This window comes from Callorhinchus milii, unplaced genomic scaffold (assembly GCF_018977255.1).
Source record: "Callorhinchus milii isolate IMCB2004 unplaced genomic scaffold, IMCB_Cmil_1.0 Scaffold1, whole genome shotgun sequence".
In the NCBI taxonomy this organism is placed as follows: Eukaryota; Metazoa; Chordata; class Chondrichthyes; order Chimaeriformes; family Callorhinchidae; genus Callorhinchus; species Callorhinchus milii.
In genome coordinates, this window is record NW_024704742.1 from 66,199,412 (window position 1) to 66,218,632 (window position 19,221).

Here is a 19,221-nt window from a genome sequence, read left to right on the forward strand (position 1 = left end):
GCTCCAGCTTTAAACTCTTTACAAACACCTAATAACATGCATAAAAAAAACCTTACATTTGATATTGCCCCTTTCACTTTGAGCAGATGTCTCAAAATATTTCTTCCATAGGATTTTCATTAGCATCTTGGGATGTCCTTCCAATGTGAAAGGCATTATATAAATGTAATTTGTTGTTGGATTTTACTAAAAAGTTTAGTGACTGTATTTTGAAGGCAAACACGGCAGCTAATTTGTGCACAGAAATATCCCACAAACAGCCATGAAGTGAATGGCCAATTATTTTTTAATCTGGGGGATTATTCGCCAGGACACCTGGAGAAACACCTTTCTTTTTAATAGTGTCACGCTATTTAACATCCACTTGAACTAGCAGAGGAGACCTCGTTAATGTCTCACCCAAAGTACAGCACTTGTGATGCGGAGTCCCATAGTATAGTGGTTAGAGTACTTGCCTCGCAAGCGAGAGGACATGAGTTTGATTCACAGGTGGGGCAAAACCTTAGGCAACTTTCCTTACTTCACACGTCTCAGTTTACCTAACAGTAAGTAGAAACCCAGTTGTTAGTCGATTGGCAAATTGCTCTCCGAGGGTAATAATCTGTCCAAAAAAAAATGCGGTCACTCAATTAACGACTGTTTGCTGCGTGCAATTGGCTGCTGCATTTCGCTCACAAAATACAGTCAATCCACTTTATAGTATACTCTGTACAGTGCTTTGAGACATCTCAATAACATGATATGGTGTTATATCAAATGCAGGGATTATTATTAATGTAGTGCTCCCCTGAAAACATCATGCTAGAGTCAAAGGATAGCCTGGACCAGATGAGATCAAAGTCCCGAAACGGGGCTTGAACCCACAACTATATCCCCGTTGCCTCTCACATTGACCAGAGTTTAATGTGACATCAAGGTCTCCTGAGGCAAAAAGACCTGATATTGATTTTTGTTTTGCTCGCCTGAACTTTAGACACCTCACCAGTTATTTATATTACCTCACGATCCGCTAATACTGGGCTCCATCTTTGAGTTTTTATACCAACGTATTTTGGATCCAACACAGTAGAATGAGAAACTCCTTTGTGGAACTCCATTGCCGATGACAGTAAAAAAAAATCCCTCCAAGGTAAACCCAGCAAAAGGCATTTTTTCCCACGCCTCTGCTTAAAAAAAAATTGATTCAAGATGAAGCCCAGTATTAGCGGATAGTGAGGTAATAAATAGCATCTTGCACTAATTTTAACTGATGAAGTGTCTGAAGTTCAGGCCAACAAAACAGAAATCTAAATCAGATCTCTGTGCCTCAGGAGACCGCAGGTCAGGTTAAACTCTGTTCAGGTGGCTCAGCACTGAGAGCTGTTGAGGTTCTCAAACAAACCCGAGTGTCAGCAGTTGGAATCTGATTTGCTTACACGCGAGGTAACAGTGCGGAAAATGACTGCTTACTCACCGGGCAGATGGTCCAGGGATGAGAGATGATTGAGTGCAAGTGTCACAGCTCTAAGAAATAAGCAAGGGATTCCTGACTCCAAGCATGCACTCTGTTTGTGGAGAAATAAATAATTTTATTTATAATACTAATCACACATTGGGGTTGGGGGGTATGGTTAACAATCACCTGTTTGTAACAATTTGTGTCTGCCCATGTAATTCTGCCACATTTTTACTATTATTAATAATAAGACTTGCGTTTCATAATAATAATAATCCTTGTATTTGATATGGCGTCTTATCACATCGTTGAGCCGTCTCAAAGCGCTTCACAACATAAAGTGAATTGACTGTATATTTTGTGGGCAAAACCTTGTTACGACTTTGAACTTTTCAAAGCGCTTCATAGGATTTTACTGTCAGAGCAACTGCGTAATTGTAGGCAAACGCAGCAGCCAATTTGTGCATGGCAATGCCCCACTAACAACCATGAAGCGAGTGACCATTTAGTTTTTATCTGGGGTAATTGTTGGTCAGGACACTGAGAGAAACTCGCTTCTCTTTCAAATAGCACTATGGGATTCTTAATTTCCACCTGAACAGGCAGATTGGACCGCAGTTTAACGTCTCACCCAAATGATTCATGGGGCTTGAATCCACAGCCCTCTGACTCTGAGTGCTACTAGCTGAGATAGGCTGACACCACATTTGAGCTGCAAGGGTGTAATTTGAGATATTTCCTGAAGGATAGATGCAATATTTCTTAAGAATGAACCCGAGATATCTATATTTGAGACTCGTTTGTTAACCAGGGGCAATATCTGTCCGGAGTGGAGTTACAGTGTGTCACCAGGAATTCTAACAGGATTCCTCAACAAGGAATCGGAATTCCTGCAAATGAGGAAGCCTACTGCTGAGTGGAAGTGAATCACACCAGCTCAGCTCATGGATCTAACTTGCAAAGATCAATCACGATCTAAATTCCAGAGCGGGATTCCCACGAGGGTTGGGAATTATAATAAAAATAATAATCCTTGCATTTGATATAGCGCCCTATCACATCTTCAAGATGTCTCAAAGTGCTTCACAGAATATACTGTAAAGCAAATTGACTGTATATTTTGTGGGCGAAACGCGCCAGCTAATTGCACACAGCAGTGTCCCACAACTTATTAATTTATTGCCATTATTTAATGCATCTCCATCCGACTGGGAAATTATGTGTCTGACCTCAGAGCTTTTGAGCCCGTGGCTGACAACCCAACGCAGTGAAAGTTTTGCTGGGAAAAAAGGCAAAGGGGGTAAATACAAGTCATACGAAATGTCATTGACTCCCAAGGCCAGCGCGAAACAACATGAATAGTCTTTTTATGCGGCTGGTGTAGATTATATATCCAGCAGCATAAGGAAGGCATTTGGGAAGTGCACAAAGGGTTCTAGGCAAATTATACAATGAATGTTGCCCGAGTGTTAACAGTCCGATAATCTGCGGCAGCTGTGTTCAATAGAGTGTACAGCTGAAACCCGGCACAATTTTACACGCTCCAACATTTACAAACATCCGAGCACAAAAGGGAGGTTTGTAATCCTTCTGGAATTGATTGAATACTTCCTGTTTTTCCATACATTCCCTCCCCCCTCCCCTCCACTCCACTCTGCACAACGCCAGACCCTGTAACTAAGACAGATGGATCTGGGCGGAATGGTAAAGTAACTGATAAGTTTAACCCAGAAAAGATGTAAGGACATCTGTCATGTTCTGGGTGTAAAATGAAGAGCCTTCAATGGGGTCAGTATTGCAGCTCCAACAATTGGAGGTGTGGAGCTTAAGCAGCAGCTGCTGACATCTCTGCAGGCCGATCAAGGTGGATTCCAGGCCCTGGACATAAGAATGTGGGTTCGCAAACTCGGACTCCAGGTAACACCTATCATCAGCTGTCATCCCAAACCTCAGAATTTCCTCATCAGCTATCTGACGGACATCTGCTTACATCGTGGTGCGACGAATTTTACAGTTCAGCGTGTGATGTGCCAGGCACCCTGACGTTCTCGAGGTTCAAGTCCAATGCAGTGTATCATCCTTACTCAGCATCAGCTGCTCAATCCACATCCTCATGTGAGGGGCCTTGGAAAATACATGTGCTCGCTGTGAAGCCACCCCCGCATCCAGGGTACCCAATTTTATTTGGGGGATTGTTGGCCAGGATACTGGGAGAAACTCTTTTCACTTTTTGAACAGTGCTGTGAGATCTTTAACATCCTCCTGAACAGGCAGACTGGGCCTCGGTTTAACGTCTCATACAAAGTACGGGAAACTTTTTTCTCTTTTAAGATAGTGCCAAGAGATCTTTAACACCCGCTTGAACAGGCTGACTGGACTTTTGTTAAACGTGAAATTCTAAGGATGGCGCCTCCATTAACACAGCGCTTCCCCAAGCACTGCCCTGGGGTGGCAGCCTTGATGATGTACGTTCACAATTTGCAAAGTTACCGTCCTTGGCAATGTGTGCACATAATGGAATTATCAGACAACCTCATCAACAACAACAACTTGCATTTATATAGAGCCCTTCGTGCGGGGCAGCGTCCCAGAGCGCTTGAAAGTGGAGTATGACCCGTGATCCTGTCACCCCCATCCTTGCACAACTCCACTGGCTTCCCATCACACAGAGGATACAGTTCAAGATCCTGGTCCTCACCTTCAAAGCCCTCCATGATCTTGCTCCCCGTACCTCTGCGACCTCCTAATCCCCTACCAACCTGCCCTTTCCCTCCGCTCAGCGGGCTCCAGCCTGTTTCACGACCCCACCTCGCCCGCCTCACCATTGGTGGTTGGACCTTCATCCACTCTGTCCCCAACCTCTGGAACTCCATCCCACAGTCCCTCCATCTCACCCCTCCCTTGCCCCCTTCAAGAACCATCTCAAGACCCTCTTCTTCAACCATGCCTGTGATCAGCCTCCTTATCTCCCTGCTCTCCACCCTCCCCGATCCCGACCTCCAGCTCAGGTGTGAAATATTGACTGTCCAGTGCCTTGGGACGTCCTCCCGGCATGAAAGGCACCATACAAATGTAATTTTGTTGTTGTTGTAGGGGTGGGAGATAGATAGGAAACTGGATCAAACAACAGGAATGTAAGGGTAGCAATAATGGGGAATGTTTTTCAATGGATTCACAAACACTTAATTCCAGGAAATAGATTTGGCACCTTTCACCATTTTCAATAATTGGACCATAAACCCACAACCTTCTGACCGAAACCATGAGAGTGTTACCAACTGAGCTAGGTTAGAGCAATGAGCTGTGAGGAACAATTAAACAAGCTAGGGTTCTTCAGTCTTGAAAAGAGACACCTCGGTAGGGATCGTATAACCATACTCCTTACATTTGATGTAGCATTCTATCATCTTGTCAAGCCACCTCAAAGCACTTCATGTGATTTACTGTGAACATAGCAGCCAACTTGTGCACAGCAATGTCCCATTATATGCCAGGCAGTGGAAGAGGGCACAGATTCAGGGTTGCGAATTGAACTTTTGGGATAGGGGTCCATAGAACTAAACTTCGGGAAAACACACCCCAGCAAAAGGTAAACACAGTCAGATTCTATCTGGACTGCCAAGTGAGGAAAACTGTTCTTTGTGGAGTCCCATATTGCAGTGGTTAGTGAGCTCCCTCACAAGCAACTGGACCCCAGGTTTGAGTGGCAGTAAGTAGGAACCCAGTTGTTGGTTGATTGAGAGATCGCTTTCTGGGAGTAATAAACTCTACAAAAAAAAATATTTGGTCACTCAATCCACGACTGTTTGTGGGACTCTGCTGTGTGCAACAGGCTGCCACGTTTTGCCCACAAAATATACAGTCAATCCACTTTACAATATATTTTGTGAAGCGATTTGAAAGGTCTTAACGACGTGATAAGACGCTATAAATGCAAAGATATTATTATCATATTAAAACATAAGAATCTCAGTAGAAAGCAAAGGGCCATCCATCTGGTTCCCTTAAAAGTGGAGCAGGTTGCGATCAGTCCTGGTTGGTGTTGTTCCTGCTGCATCATAATGCGTAGGTTACGAATTTTCTTGGTGTAGGGTAAGCCTTGACAGTTCCTCATCTGTTATTCCCTAGGCCTCTGGTCTGACTTATTTGGTTTCCTTTGATGTGACCATTAAATATTTTTATTTACTTCGATCAGATTTCCCTTAATGATGACTTTAACTGGCTCGCACACACTGATAATTAGGTCCAGATGGCAGGTGCACTAGTCAAATGGTGGGTAGGGGGAGGAGGAAGAGAGGGGTGGCAAAGCAGATTTAAAGGGTCACAACTTCCTGCTTCAATTATAATTGTACATATGTGGAAGGAATCTACCTCTGTAATTTCCACGTGTAGGTGCGATGCATGGAAATCTCAGCTTGGTTTGGATACATTGATGGATTTCCACGTGTATCAAACACCCGGCTGACCCGCCAAAAAAACAGCCAATTTGCAGACTGTGACCACCCTACCTGTTAGGGCTTTGATTTACACTGATAACAGGAGCCGAGCGGGAAGAATCCTTGTCCCCAGTGAGCGGCTTGCACCTCCAAGCCCTGTTAATGAGCCAAACTGGGTTGGTCATGTCATCATCAATGCCCTGGAGTCATGTAGCTCAGTGGTTAGAGCACTCACCTCATAAGCGAGAGACCTGGGTTTGATTCCCGGCAGGGCGAAATGTTGGGCAAGTTTCCTTACTCCACTCGACTCTGTTTACCGGAACCCGGTTGTTAGTCAGTTGGCGGATTGCTTTTCTGGGATAATAATCCCTAAAATAACACAATAATAATTTGGTCACTCAATCTACGACTGTTTGTAGGACAGCAATTGGCTGCCGCGTTTCACCCGCAAAATATACGGTCAATTCACTTTACAGTATCTTCTGTGAATGGCAGTCACACTGAAAAACATTTACTTAGTGGAGGGATTAAATAAACATGATCGGAGATAACACCCAGAGCACAAAGAACTGAATCTATGCTGTAAAGGTTTATATCTCTAAGTGTTTTAGGTGTCAGTGCAGCTCATTTAGTAGCACTCTCGCTCTCAGGCTGAGAAGTTCACAGTCTAGGCTGATGCTCCAGTGCAGTGCTGGAGGGGGGACTGCTTTGTTGGAGGCACTGTCCTTAGAATAATAATAAAAATAATAATAATAATAATCCTTGCATTTGATATCGCGCTTTTCACGTCTTCTAGACGTCCCAAAGCACTTCACAGAATATACTGTAAAGAGAATTGACTATATTTTTGAGATGTTAAATTGTCTGCTTGTTCAGAGAAGGTGAAGTTGCTGACAAGAGTATGCTAGCCTGCCTGCAGTGCCAGCTCATTCTCATTGTTGTAATTTATTACCTCTAGAAACATCAACTGGAGATGGAATACCGCCTGTATTTCGATTCCTGAGCCAGGTGGGTCCGCAGTATTCCAGGGCACTGCTGAAAGCAGCACCAGCAGGATTTGGAAGGGCAGACCAGTCACTGCAGGCAAAAGGTCATCCCACTCAGCTCCTGTTAACCCTGCAAGCCAAAGCCCTAACGGGTAGGGTGGTCCTACCTGGACAAGCAGCGGGAAAGCTTGTCAGACAGTGATATCAGTGGTGTTGATGGAGTTGCAGAGCCTGGTGTTCAGTTTGACAGTGAGAGTTTCAATTTCACAAGATCAATTAGGGGATGTTTACAAAATAAGAATTAACATGTGTTTAAGTTTCTGCATGAATTTACGTCTATTTATATTGAGCCCCTTATACACTAGAGTCCTGCCTCAGGACATAACTAGGAATTACTGTACAGTGACTGTTTTTCATAGCTCTAGATCTTCTCAGACCTGACTGAGTTGGATTCTATGTTAGCTGGTTAGACTCCAGCAGTTACCCCAACATACACTCTGGGGTCACCAAGCCTTGGCTCTTGCCAACCTGCGCCTAATACTTTCCGCAATTAGGTAAACAGGATATGTCCCTCCAGTGGGAAAGTACGCATTCCACTCCATTACACAGGAATTTCCATATGTAGGACAGAATTTGCAGCTTGGTTTGGATACTCTTAATCATGGTGATGGGTTTCTCCAACTGCTCCCCAAAAAATCGACCCTAGCTTTTTGAATTGAAATACAACCCATTATGGAGAAGGGAGGTGGGGTTTTCCAAATGATATCTGTGAAACGTTTTCCCAACATTAAAGAGACTGTTTCAAACCCAAGGATTGTTATTATTTTATGCCTCTATGAAACGCCTCCATTCAAGGCTGAATTGGAGTCCCATAGCATAGTGGTTAGAGCACTCGCCTTGCAATCGAGAGGACCAGTGTACAATTCCCTGACAGGGCGAAAACTTAGGCAAGTTTCCTTACTCCACACGGTTCTGTTTATCTAGCAGTAAGTATGAATGCAGTTGTTAGTCAATTGACGGATCGTTTTTCCGGGGATAATAATTTCTTCCAAAAAAATAAACAAATAATAATTTGATCACTCAAATGATGACTTTTTGTGGGACACTGCTTTGCACAATTGGCTGCCACGTTTCACCCACAAAATATAGAGTCAATCCACTTTACAGTATATTCTGTGAAGTGCTTTGTGACATCTCGACGAAGTGATAAGATGCTAAATCAAATACAAAGATTATTATTAAGAGCCCTAGCCTGTCTAATCGCTGCTCACAGCTCACTTCTCTAACACTGGGGATCATCCTTGTTGCTCTCCTCTATGCTGCCTCTAAGACCCCCCCCCCCACCCAAGGTAACTCCCTTATGTCACAGTGACCAGAACTGCATGCAATACTCCGAGGACAGCCTGACTGGGACACACACATAACAGGCTGGCTTGCTTCTCAACTGGTTCGCCACGTGTTGCAATAAAATACTGGGTGTTAGGAGCAGAACAACACATATTGCCTCTGTGCTCACGGGGGATTTAAAGGTATGTTACTGGGGGAATGTTGATGTACTCTATATTTCCGGGTCGAAGACCTGATAACTCTCTACAGATGTGCAGCACTATATTCTGCCACATCTGGGACTCATAAGCAAATGCCTGGAGTGCTGGAGCTGATCTTACGTCTCACACGAAGTGATGGCACAACGGAGGCTTGTAGAACGAGAGGCTCATAACACTGCCTCAACGGAAAAAATACCCAGACTAGTGATCTGAACTGGCGTTTGATGTGTACTTTATTTAAAGTGCTTTATTACGTAATTCACTCTCTCCGAGCCATTGACTTGAAGACCCTCACCCTCACATACAAATCCTTTCATACCCCATAAACTCCCTGCTTCTGTGACTTGCTCGTACCCCACTCCTCTGCCCACCTACTCTGCTCAGCTGACACAGGCCTGCTGCGCAGCCCCAACTCATCCGCACCACCATTGAAGGCTGTGCCTTCAGTCACGATTCCCCAAAACTCCAGAACTATCTGCTTTATTCTGTCTCTTTATCTATCTATCTGTCTGTCTGTCTGTCTGATTGTCTGTCACCTGAAAACCCTCCTCTTCAACCGTGCCTATGGTCACCTCCTCCTCTCACTTCTCCCTTAGTCAGTATCCAACACCACCTCTGTACAGTGTTCTGAGATACTATCCTGTGTGAAGGGTGCTGTACAAATGCAAGGTTTTGTTGTATTTCACTTTTGCGTGTAGAATACCAAATTTCTGCTGGATTTGGGAATTTAACTCACAGTTTCAAGTGACCCATTTCCGGCAGTGAGTACCACATCCTCACCACCTTCTGTGTAAATGTGTTCCTCCTAAACTCCAGGTATGCTATTATATCTGGCCTCACCAACAAGTGGAAATACTGTATTTATGTCCACTAATAATAAGAAGAATCCTTGCATTTGAAATAGCGCCATGTCGGTGAGGTGTTTCAAAGTACTTCGATTTTTACAGTATAATATTAATTATACACTAATTGTATAACACAATTATACCCTAACATAATCTTAAACGCTTCTATTAAGTCCCTTGGGACGTCCCCCGATGGGAAAAGCACTATATAATGCAATTTGTTGTTGTTATTATTGTTGTGATCCCCTCTCAATCATCTCATCTCCAGAGAAAAATGTTCCAACCTGTACAATCTTTTTTGACAGCTAATAAATCTATCCTGCTACAAATCTACTCTCCCAAAACTTCTTGTAATAGAGTGAACAGAACTGCACAGAGTGCTTTAAATGTTCCAGTGCAGTATTGGGGAGAATCATTGTATTGTCAGAGGTGCACAAGCTATTAAATGCGAAACACACTGGCCCAGAAACCTGCAGGCAGAATCAATTGGGGGATGTTTAAAAGGGATACAGAGACACTTGGGAATTAAGGCTATTAAGAGATATAATAATAACAATAATCCTTGGACTTGGTATAGCGCCTTTCATGTTGGGAGGATGTCTCAAAGGGCTTCACAGGATATGCTGTAAAGTGGAGTGATGTGTATTTATAGCTGAATGTGGCAGTCCAATCAAACACAGCAACATCACAAAAAGGCCATGAAACAAATGTTAGGTCAGGGTATTAAGGGATACGGGGCAAGGGTAGATAATTGGATTTGAGGTAAAGATCTTATAGAATGGTGGAACAGGCTCGAGGGGCTGAATGGCTTACTCCTGTTTCTGTGTTTCTATGTTTCTAGGACACCGAGAGAAACTCCTTTGTCTTTTTGAATAGTGCCACGGGCTCCTCAGCTTTCCTTTCTGCCTCACATCCATTCGTTGACCAGGATCGCTTTTTCCCACCTCTGTCACATTGCCCACCTCCGTCCATACCTCACAACAACACAGCCCAAACCCTCATCCACGTCTTCGTCACTTCCCAGCTGGACTATTCCAATGCCCTCTCCCCAGATCCACCATACACACAATTCAGCTAATTGAAAACTCCGCCCCCCCCCGGATACTCACCTGCATAAAACTTTGTACTCCCATCACACCAATCCCACCAGTCCATCACATCAGTCCTTGCCAGGCTCCATTGGCTCCCAATTACCTAATGAATCGATTTCAAGATCCTCTCACTTGTTTTCAAATCTCTTCATGCCCTGACACCTTCCTACCTATTCAATTTGCTTATCCCCCAATTCCACCACCTGGTGCCTCTGCTCCACCATTGGTGGCCGTGCTTTCAGCCACTACGCACTGAAACTCTGGAACTCTCTCCATCAATCCCTCCACTCTGCCCCCTCACTCCCCACCTTCAAATCCCACCTAAAGACCTTCCTTTTTGATGGTACTTATGGTCACCTCCTCCCTCCTTTTCCCCCTGGCTCGGGGTCAGACTCCACCATTGTCAAGCGCTCTGGGACGTTACCCCGTGTGTAGGCCGTTATATAGATGCAAGTTGTTGTTGTTGTTTAAGCCTGGGTTTAACATCTCACCCGAACGACGGCACCTCTTACAATGTAACCGTTGGAGTGACAGCCTGGAGTGTGTGACATGGGGAGGAAGTAAAAGGCTCCGGCATGATCTAATAAATTGGCACAACAGACTGGACAGACTGAAAGGACTCCTCCTGTTTCTGTGTTGCTTTGAGCACAAGAGGCTGAATCAATAACACAGTTGTCTACAGATAACTTGTATCCAACAGGGAGTTTCAGCACCAGCCGGTGGTGAGGTCCAGTGTACAATTGCAGCGGACTTCCACAGACATTTTGTTCAGCCATCTCCACCCTTTTAGTTTTGCATGACTTGAAGCAATCTGTTTTTAATCCAAACGCATTATTACACATTTTCTCGTATACAAGGCGACGAAAGAATGACTGGATTCCCAGAAAGGTCGAAGGGGTCAGCTCCCAGCCCTTCAGCCTCACCTGCTCCATGAAAGCCTCTGTCAGTCCACTAGGCGGAGTGCCGAGTAACAACAATAACGACAACAACAGCTTGCATTTGTACAGCGCCCCTCACAAGCAGTCATGGATTGAGTGACCAAATTCTTTTTGAGGGATTGTTACCCCCGGAAAGGGAACCGCCAATCAAATAACAACTGGGCTCCTACTTACTGCTAGGTAAACAGAGGCGTGTGGACTAAGGAAACTTGCCTAAGGTTTCGCTCCACTCGGGAATCAAACCCGGGTCCTTTAGCTTGTGATGCGAGTGATTTAACCACTACACTACAGAACTATAAATGAATTATAGAATTCCAGGCACTTTCTCACAAATACCTTCCAGCTCCTATGAATGTAAACTGGGCTTTACACCCTCAGCTGAAAATAAGTCTACATGATCCTGCACCTTGTAGCTCAGTGTCGTCACAGTCTCTTTTACCGTTGCTGTATACATCGGAACAGCTGTGCTAAAGGGCACTGTAAGGTTGTAATCCACTCACAGGGGTCACAAAATGTCATGGACCCAAAACGGCAGAGCTTGAGCTGTGACATAATCGTCTGGACTGTGTTACAGACTTGAAAATGCACTAGTTGAGGAAAGCTTTCCTGTTTTCCAATACCAATCTCTATGCTGCATGCACTGACTTACTGTTTTGGTACAGTCTGAGGTGGCCTAAGCCATGTGAGTTTCCCCAGCAGCTTTTCTCCTGGGATAGAATGGGAAGGTGGACGTGATGGCTGCAGGATTCTGTGTGTTAGCTAGGCCTCACTAAACAAGTAAAAAGGATGTTCACTGTATACTAGCCATCCTGGCCAACAATTCCTCCAGCCCCTGGCTCAGTTGGTAGCAGTCATGCCTCCAAATCAAAAGACTGTGGGAAAAGGGTGACTGAAAGCGCAGTCAAAAAGTTAGGTCTTCAGGCGTGCTTTAAAGGTGGGGAGGGAGAGAGAGGGCATGGTGGAGGGACTCCAGGATGGAGCTCCAGAGAGTAAGGTGGGGGGTGGAGGGGGGGTGGCAGAGTGGCTGAAAGCTCACACACCAATCATGAATGGATCAGAGAGAGGACGTGAAACTGAGCAGAAGGAGTGGCTGGGTGATAGGAATTGCTGGAGGTTAAAAGACCCAGTCCATCTAGTTCGCCTTCTACCATCCTGGTAGTCGCATGGTACAATAATGGAGAAGTTGATAGTGATTCAAGGGGTGAGGCAAAAAGGGATTGAGGAAATAAATAAACAGAACAAAATAATACAGATTTATTTTTTTCTTCTAGTTTGGACTTTGCTATATAAATCCAAGTTTCTGTTGATATTGTTACCTGATTGTTTTTCAGTGTGAATGGGTGGAATGTGCACTCCCATTAGAGTGCAATAAGCTAATAATAATAACCCTTGTTCGATATAGCGCCTTATCAAGTCATCGAGACGTCTCAAAGCGCTTCACAGAATATACTGTAAAGTTTTACTTCTGTTTTTGTTTCAGATTGCCAGCATCTGCAGTATTTAGTGCTTTGTTTATACTGTAAAGTGGTGTGACTAGCTTGTGGTTGAACTCCAATTTGCACTCACAAAATCTTATGCACCTCAAACTGTTTCAGGAGATTTACTGTACAGTGCAGTGACTGCATTTTTATAGGCAATCACTTTGTACCACATAGAAGCTGTTTGTGTCCCCTGCATCTACCAATAAAATAATTCTATACATGTCCTCCATCTTAATCAATGTCCCACAAACAGCCCTGTAGTGAGTGACTATTTTTTCTTTATTTGGGGAGGATTGTTGGCCAGAGCAGAGGGATAAACTGCCTTCTCTTTCGAAGAGTGCCATGGAATCTTTAACCTCCGTCCGGATGGGATGGGCAGACAGGACCTCAATTTAACATCTCATCCAAAGTACAACACCTCTGACAATACATTATAACCCCAGCAATGCACTGGAGTGTCAGCTTAGACTCTATGCGATCCAAGTCTCGTTGTGGGGCTTGAGCCCACAACCTTCTGACTCAGAGGTAAGATTACTACCAACTGAGCCAGGTTGATACACAAGATTAAGCTGGAGAACATTTATAGAATTAGTTCATTGGCAGATGCAGGAGACACGAATTTGAAAACTACAGTCATTGCACTGTACAGTAAATCCCATGTATTTTGAGATACATAATATTTTAAATGGGATTGAAAATGGAAAATCCAGAGCAACACTCTAAGATTCACTAAGACAGTAGAACAAGAGGACATAGATTTAGAGTTGCAAAGGACAATTTCAGGAACAGATGCCAGGAAGTTTTTCTTTTTTAGTTTTTTTACGATGTGTCTCCTGCAACAACCACAGAGAGTAATAACAGTTGCAACGAGTTGCCAAGAAATATGGTTGAAGCCAAGATTCTGGATTCATTTAAAAAGTGTGTTTGATAGGAGGACGGTAGGGTGAGTACTCTCGGAGGATGTAACCAGATGGCCCAAAGGGCCTTTTTTATGTAAACCATTTGTGGAGTCCCGTAGCATAGTGGTTAGCATGCCTGCCTCGCAAGCGAGAGGACTTGGGTTTGATTCCCAGGCAGAGCGAAACCTTAGGCAAGCTTCCTTACTCCATATGCCTGTTTACCTAGCGGTAAGTAGGAACCCAATTCTTAGTTGATTGACAGATCGCTTTCCGGGGGTAATAATTCCTTCAAAAAAAATAACACTGCTGTGCGCAATCGGCTGCCGAGTTTCACCCACAAGTTACATAGTAAATACACTTTACAGTATATCCTGTTAAGTGCTTTGAAACTTCTCAATGACATGATAAGGCTCTATATCAAACGCAAGGATAATTATTATTATATTGTAAAACAATCTTGTGATCTGGTGACATCTTCCCAATGTGAAAGGCACGATAATCAAACCCAAGTGTTATTAGTATCTCAGCCTCTGGGCCTCCACTGGCCATTTCTGTCACAGCCTCTCCTCAATCCAAAAACAACATTGAGGAGACTTGATACAAACGACTGGGCTGCATTGTATTCTCATGGCTCACAGAGGCTTGGCTTGAACACACTACACATACTTTAGACCGAAAAACTCTCAAGTAGAGTTATTTCTTCCCACAGAGGATAATTAGTAGTCGTGCTGAGTTTCAGAGACAGAAACTTTCTTAAGAACAAATTCAAACTGTCCAGTTCCAGAACTTACAAATAAGCTCACTATTCCTCTGACAAACGTGTAGCTCACAGCTGGCCCATGTTTCCGTAACTGGGATCTAATTTGCAGCGTTTCTTTACACAGTTCCTTCAAAATTACTCGGTGGTTGGGCTTTCAGTCTATCTCTTCCCAGTCTCTGGAATTCCATCCCAGAGTCCCTCTGACTCACTCTCTCCTTAACTTCTTTCAAGGTCTGTCTCAAGACTTTCATCACTGACCACTCCTTCAGTCATCGTTTCCCTCCCCATCCCCTTCGGCTCCCTTATTATAACAATAATAATCCTTGCATTTGATATAGCGCTTTTCACGTCTTTTCGGCGTCTCAAAGCGCTTCACAGAATAGACTGTAAAGTGAATTGACTGTATATTTGTGGGCGAAATGCGGCAGCCAATTCCCCAGTTTGGGTGCCCGGTCAAGACTGTCAAGCTCCTTGGGAAGTCCTTTAACATCAAAGGCACTATATGAATGCAAATTTAAATATCTGAATCCAAGTATAGATGGCATTGGGATGGAGTTCCCTCAAATCAGAGAGGCACATTTATGGTCAGTAGGAGTAGCCCCTATTTGCAACACACAGATTACATTTTTTTCGGTTAAAAAAGTCTCATGATTGATGTAGGAAGACATCTCAAAGAGCTTCACAAAATTTACCGTAAAGTGTAATGACTGAGCATTTTCTGGGCAAAAATGACAGCCAATTTGCACACAGCAACGTCCCACAAGCAGCCCATGAAGTGAATGAGCATTTTTAATTGAGGCCAGGACACCCTTCTCTTTTCAAAGTGTTATGAGATTTTTAATATCCACCTGAACAGGCAGACGGGATCTCGGTTTAATGTCTCCTCTGAACGAAGGAAACTCTGAGAATGAAAACCACCCCCAGTGCTACATTAAATCTCAGTTTAGATTCTGTGAGTTCCAAATTCTTACATGGGGCTTGAACTCAAACCTTCTGAGAGGCGAGAGTGCTACTAACTGAGCCAGGCTGACACACAATGTATTACTGTATTACATCTTGGCTCGATACTGCTGTTATCTTAATTTACAAAAAGCCCTGAGCAGAAAGAGTTTCTAAGAAAGTGTAATTTGACACGTCCAATGCCTCTGCACAATAGCCTGATACGTCCAATGTCTCTGATCAATGGGAATCCCATCAAACGAAGACTCCCGGGATGTATGAAGTACTCTGTTCCCTCATTCGGCATTCAACGGGCAATTTCAGATTTCAGGAAGAACCAGTATGTTGACAGGAAGGACAGACTGGCTCAACTAGTAGCATTCTCACCTCTGAGTCAAGAAGATTGTTAGTTCAAGCCCCACGTTAGAGGGAGTCCTGCCTTGTTGGAGGTTCTGTCCTTCAGATGAAACGTTAAACCAAGATCCATCTGCCTGTTTAGGTGGACATTAAAGATACCATGTACTCTTCGAAAAAAGAAGAATGTTTCACCTGGTGTCCTGGGCAACAATCCTGCAGATTAAAACATGGCTATTCACTTCATGACTGCTTGTGGGACATTGATATGCCACGCTCGCTTAAATATACACATTTTACAGTAAATCTTGGGAAGTATTTTGAAACATGTTAAATTAAAATGCAAAGATTAATATTAACCTAGAAACCAAATATGACTTCAATGCAGTTCCTATTAACTTCATGTTCTGTGAAGCAGTGACATTCTGCCGAGAAATACATACACAGACAGACATACACACAGAGAGGTAAACACACACACACATAGATAGACACACACACAGATAAACACACATAGATAGACACACACACAAACAGATAAACACACATAGATAGAGACACACACACACAGATAAACACACATAGATAGACACACACACAAACAGATAAACACACATAGATAGAGACACACATACAGACACAGAGATAAACACACGCAGATTCACACACAAATACAGATGAATACATACATAGACACACATAGACATACACACACAGAGATAGACACACATAGAGATACATACACATACACACATAGAGATAGACACACACAGTGGTAGATACACATACACACAAAAATGAACACACACAGATAGATATACATGTACAGACATACACATACACACAGACACATACAGATGGACACACATATACACACAAACACACACTCAATTAAACACAAAAAGGAACATACACAGATATCACCCCCCCCCCCCCCCCCCCCCCCCACACACACACACACACATAGAAATACAATCAGCCATATATATAAACTGTCTTTTTCTCCCTCACTCTCACACCCACATGAGCTGAGTTCTAGCATTGTAGCATTAGCTCAGTGTTTGGGGGTGCGTACAGCGGTAGCCTTCTGCTGTAACTAAACAGTGGCACTAAGTGGTTTGCTGGGGGACTGCAACTCATGGATGTACAATGTACTATTATCCTGGGACTCAGTGTCTTAATTAACAGAAAATGTGCCTATTTTTGCGAGCGCTTTTTAGGGGGAAATTGCATTGACTAAGTATGTGCACACTGCCAGTCATTAAATTTGTGGAGGTGAGTGCTCTAACCACTAAGCTACAGTGGGTAGAGCGCTCGCCTCGCAGGCGAGAGGACCTGGGTTTGATTCCCAGGCAGGGCAAAACGATAGGCAAGCTTCCTTATTTCACACGCCTCTGTTTACCTAGTAGTAAGTAGGAACCCGGTTGTTAGTCGATTGGCAGATCGCTTTTCCAGGGGTAATAATCCCTTAAAAAAAATTGGTCACTTAATTCACGACTGTATATGGGCGAAATTGGCTTCCGCGTTTCAACTGCAAAATCTAACACTTTACAGTATATATTCTGTGAAGCGCTTCGAGTTCTATCTCAAAGACGTGATAAGACACTATATCAAATACAAAGAGTGTTTAAGGGGGAAATCACATTAAGTAAGGGTGCATTGCTGGAGTCAGTGAGTTTACCAACAAGTGGAGAGAGGAGAGAGTCCATTTATACACAATTGTTACCCATATTCATCTGAAAATGCAACACTCCTCTTATCAATATAAAAGGAACTGAAACTTATAGAATCTGATGTTTTTCTACCACGTTGAAACGATGACTCAAAGCGCTGCACAGGATTTCCTGTAAAGCGTAGTAACTGTGTATTTTGTAAGCCAATGCGGTGGCCAATTTGCGCTAAATGCAACACACTTCCTAGCACCACACAAGAGTGTAGTAGTCCTACACAATGAGTTCAAAATCTCAATGTGCGGTTTGACTCAGAGGCGAGAATGCTACCAGCTGAACCAGGCTGACACATACTGTACTGTGCTGTGTGTGTCAGTCACTGGTGAAATATTTAGACTCTGCTGTTGGAAGCTTGAAGATAATAACAGATTAATAGAAGTTGCACCGTATGACTGGACCTTATTCATATCTGTAGGCTTAATCCCACTGTTCCGGGTGGACGTATTACAGACAAGCAGCCACATCTGCTGAACTATGAGCTGTTTGCCATTGATTCTCCCTCAGTTACTTCACGCACAGCCTGGGGGTTACTTCAGGAGCAGCTGTGATTGTTTCTCATGCTGGCACTCACATGTCAGAGCATGTAGGGCCAAACCATTCGCAATATGGTAACCATCACCGCATTTTACAGCAACACTTCTGTGATCCAAAGCAGTGGAATGTATTAAATCTCACTCAGCGCGAGAGGCCAATAGATGACTGATTCCAGTGCAGCGATGGGGGCAGCACTGTATTGTCAGAGGTGCCAATCTTCAGATGAGATGCTAAGCGCAGGTCCCGTCTGCTTGTATGGCCTTACCTCTGTGATCTGCTAACTCCAAATAGACCTGTCCGCTCCCTCTGCTCAGCAGGCTCCATCCTGCTCAATGTCCCCCACCCGGCACGGCCCACCAGTGGCGGTCAGGTTTTCATCCTCTCTGCCCCACCCTTTGGAACTCCATCTCACATTCCCTTTGCCTCACCCCCTCCCTTGCCTCCTTCAAGGCCAGTCTCAAGATCCTCCTCTGCAATCGCGCCATCAGCCACCCTCCTACTCCTACCCTCCCTGCGCTCCACCTCTCCTGATCCCAACCTTCAGCTCAGGTCCAAATCCCTGATTGTCCAGCGCCTTGGGACGTCCTCTTGACATGAAAGGCGCTACACACATGTCATTTGCTGTTGACGTTGGATGTTAAAGATCCCATGGAACTATTCAAAAAGAGAAAGGAAGTTTCTCTCGATGTCCTAGCCAATAATTCCCGCAGATAAAATTAGTCACTCACTCCATTACTCTTTGTGGACCATTGCTGTGTGAAAATTGGCTGCCACATTCTCCTACAAATACAAAAATGCCCACAAAATATAGAGTCAATTCATTCTACAGTATATTCTGTGAAGCGCTTTGAGACATCTCGAAGATGTGATAAGGCGCTGTTATCAAATGCAAGGATTATTATTACTATGATTATTACTACACTAACAATGATAACTGTAGAGTATTTCAACATTATAGGCATGATATCAAATACAAGCATTATTAATATTATCACTATTATGTTCATCAAGAGTAGACCTTTGGAGCGGAGCTGGTTTCAAGTTGACGTACTTGGCAACGGAATGTCAGTTTAGTCAACTCTGTGGCGATCTCAGTAGTTTGGATCCTGAAGAGGATGGTACACAGTACTACAAGGCACTGCTGATGACAGACCAGCCAGTTTGGCTCATCATCAGGACTTAGAGGGGCAGGCCGGTCACTGGGGACAAGCATTCTTCCCACTTGGCTCTTGTTAACCCTACAAAT

The 19,221-nt window shown here is 43.9% G+C and overlaps 1 non-coding gene across 1 annotated transcript; it reads left to right on the plus strand.

The window, feature by feature from the left end:
- The first annotated feature begins 6,068 nt into the window (after window positions 1–6,068).
- On the plus strand, window positions 6,069–6,146 carry trnam-cau. Its single transcript has one exon. It is a non-coding gene; the product is annotated as a tRNA-Met (tRNA).
- The last annotated feature ends 13,075 nt before the right edge of the window (window positions 6,147–19,221 follow it).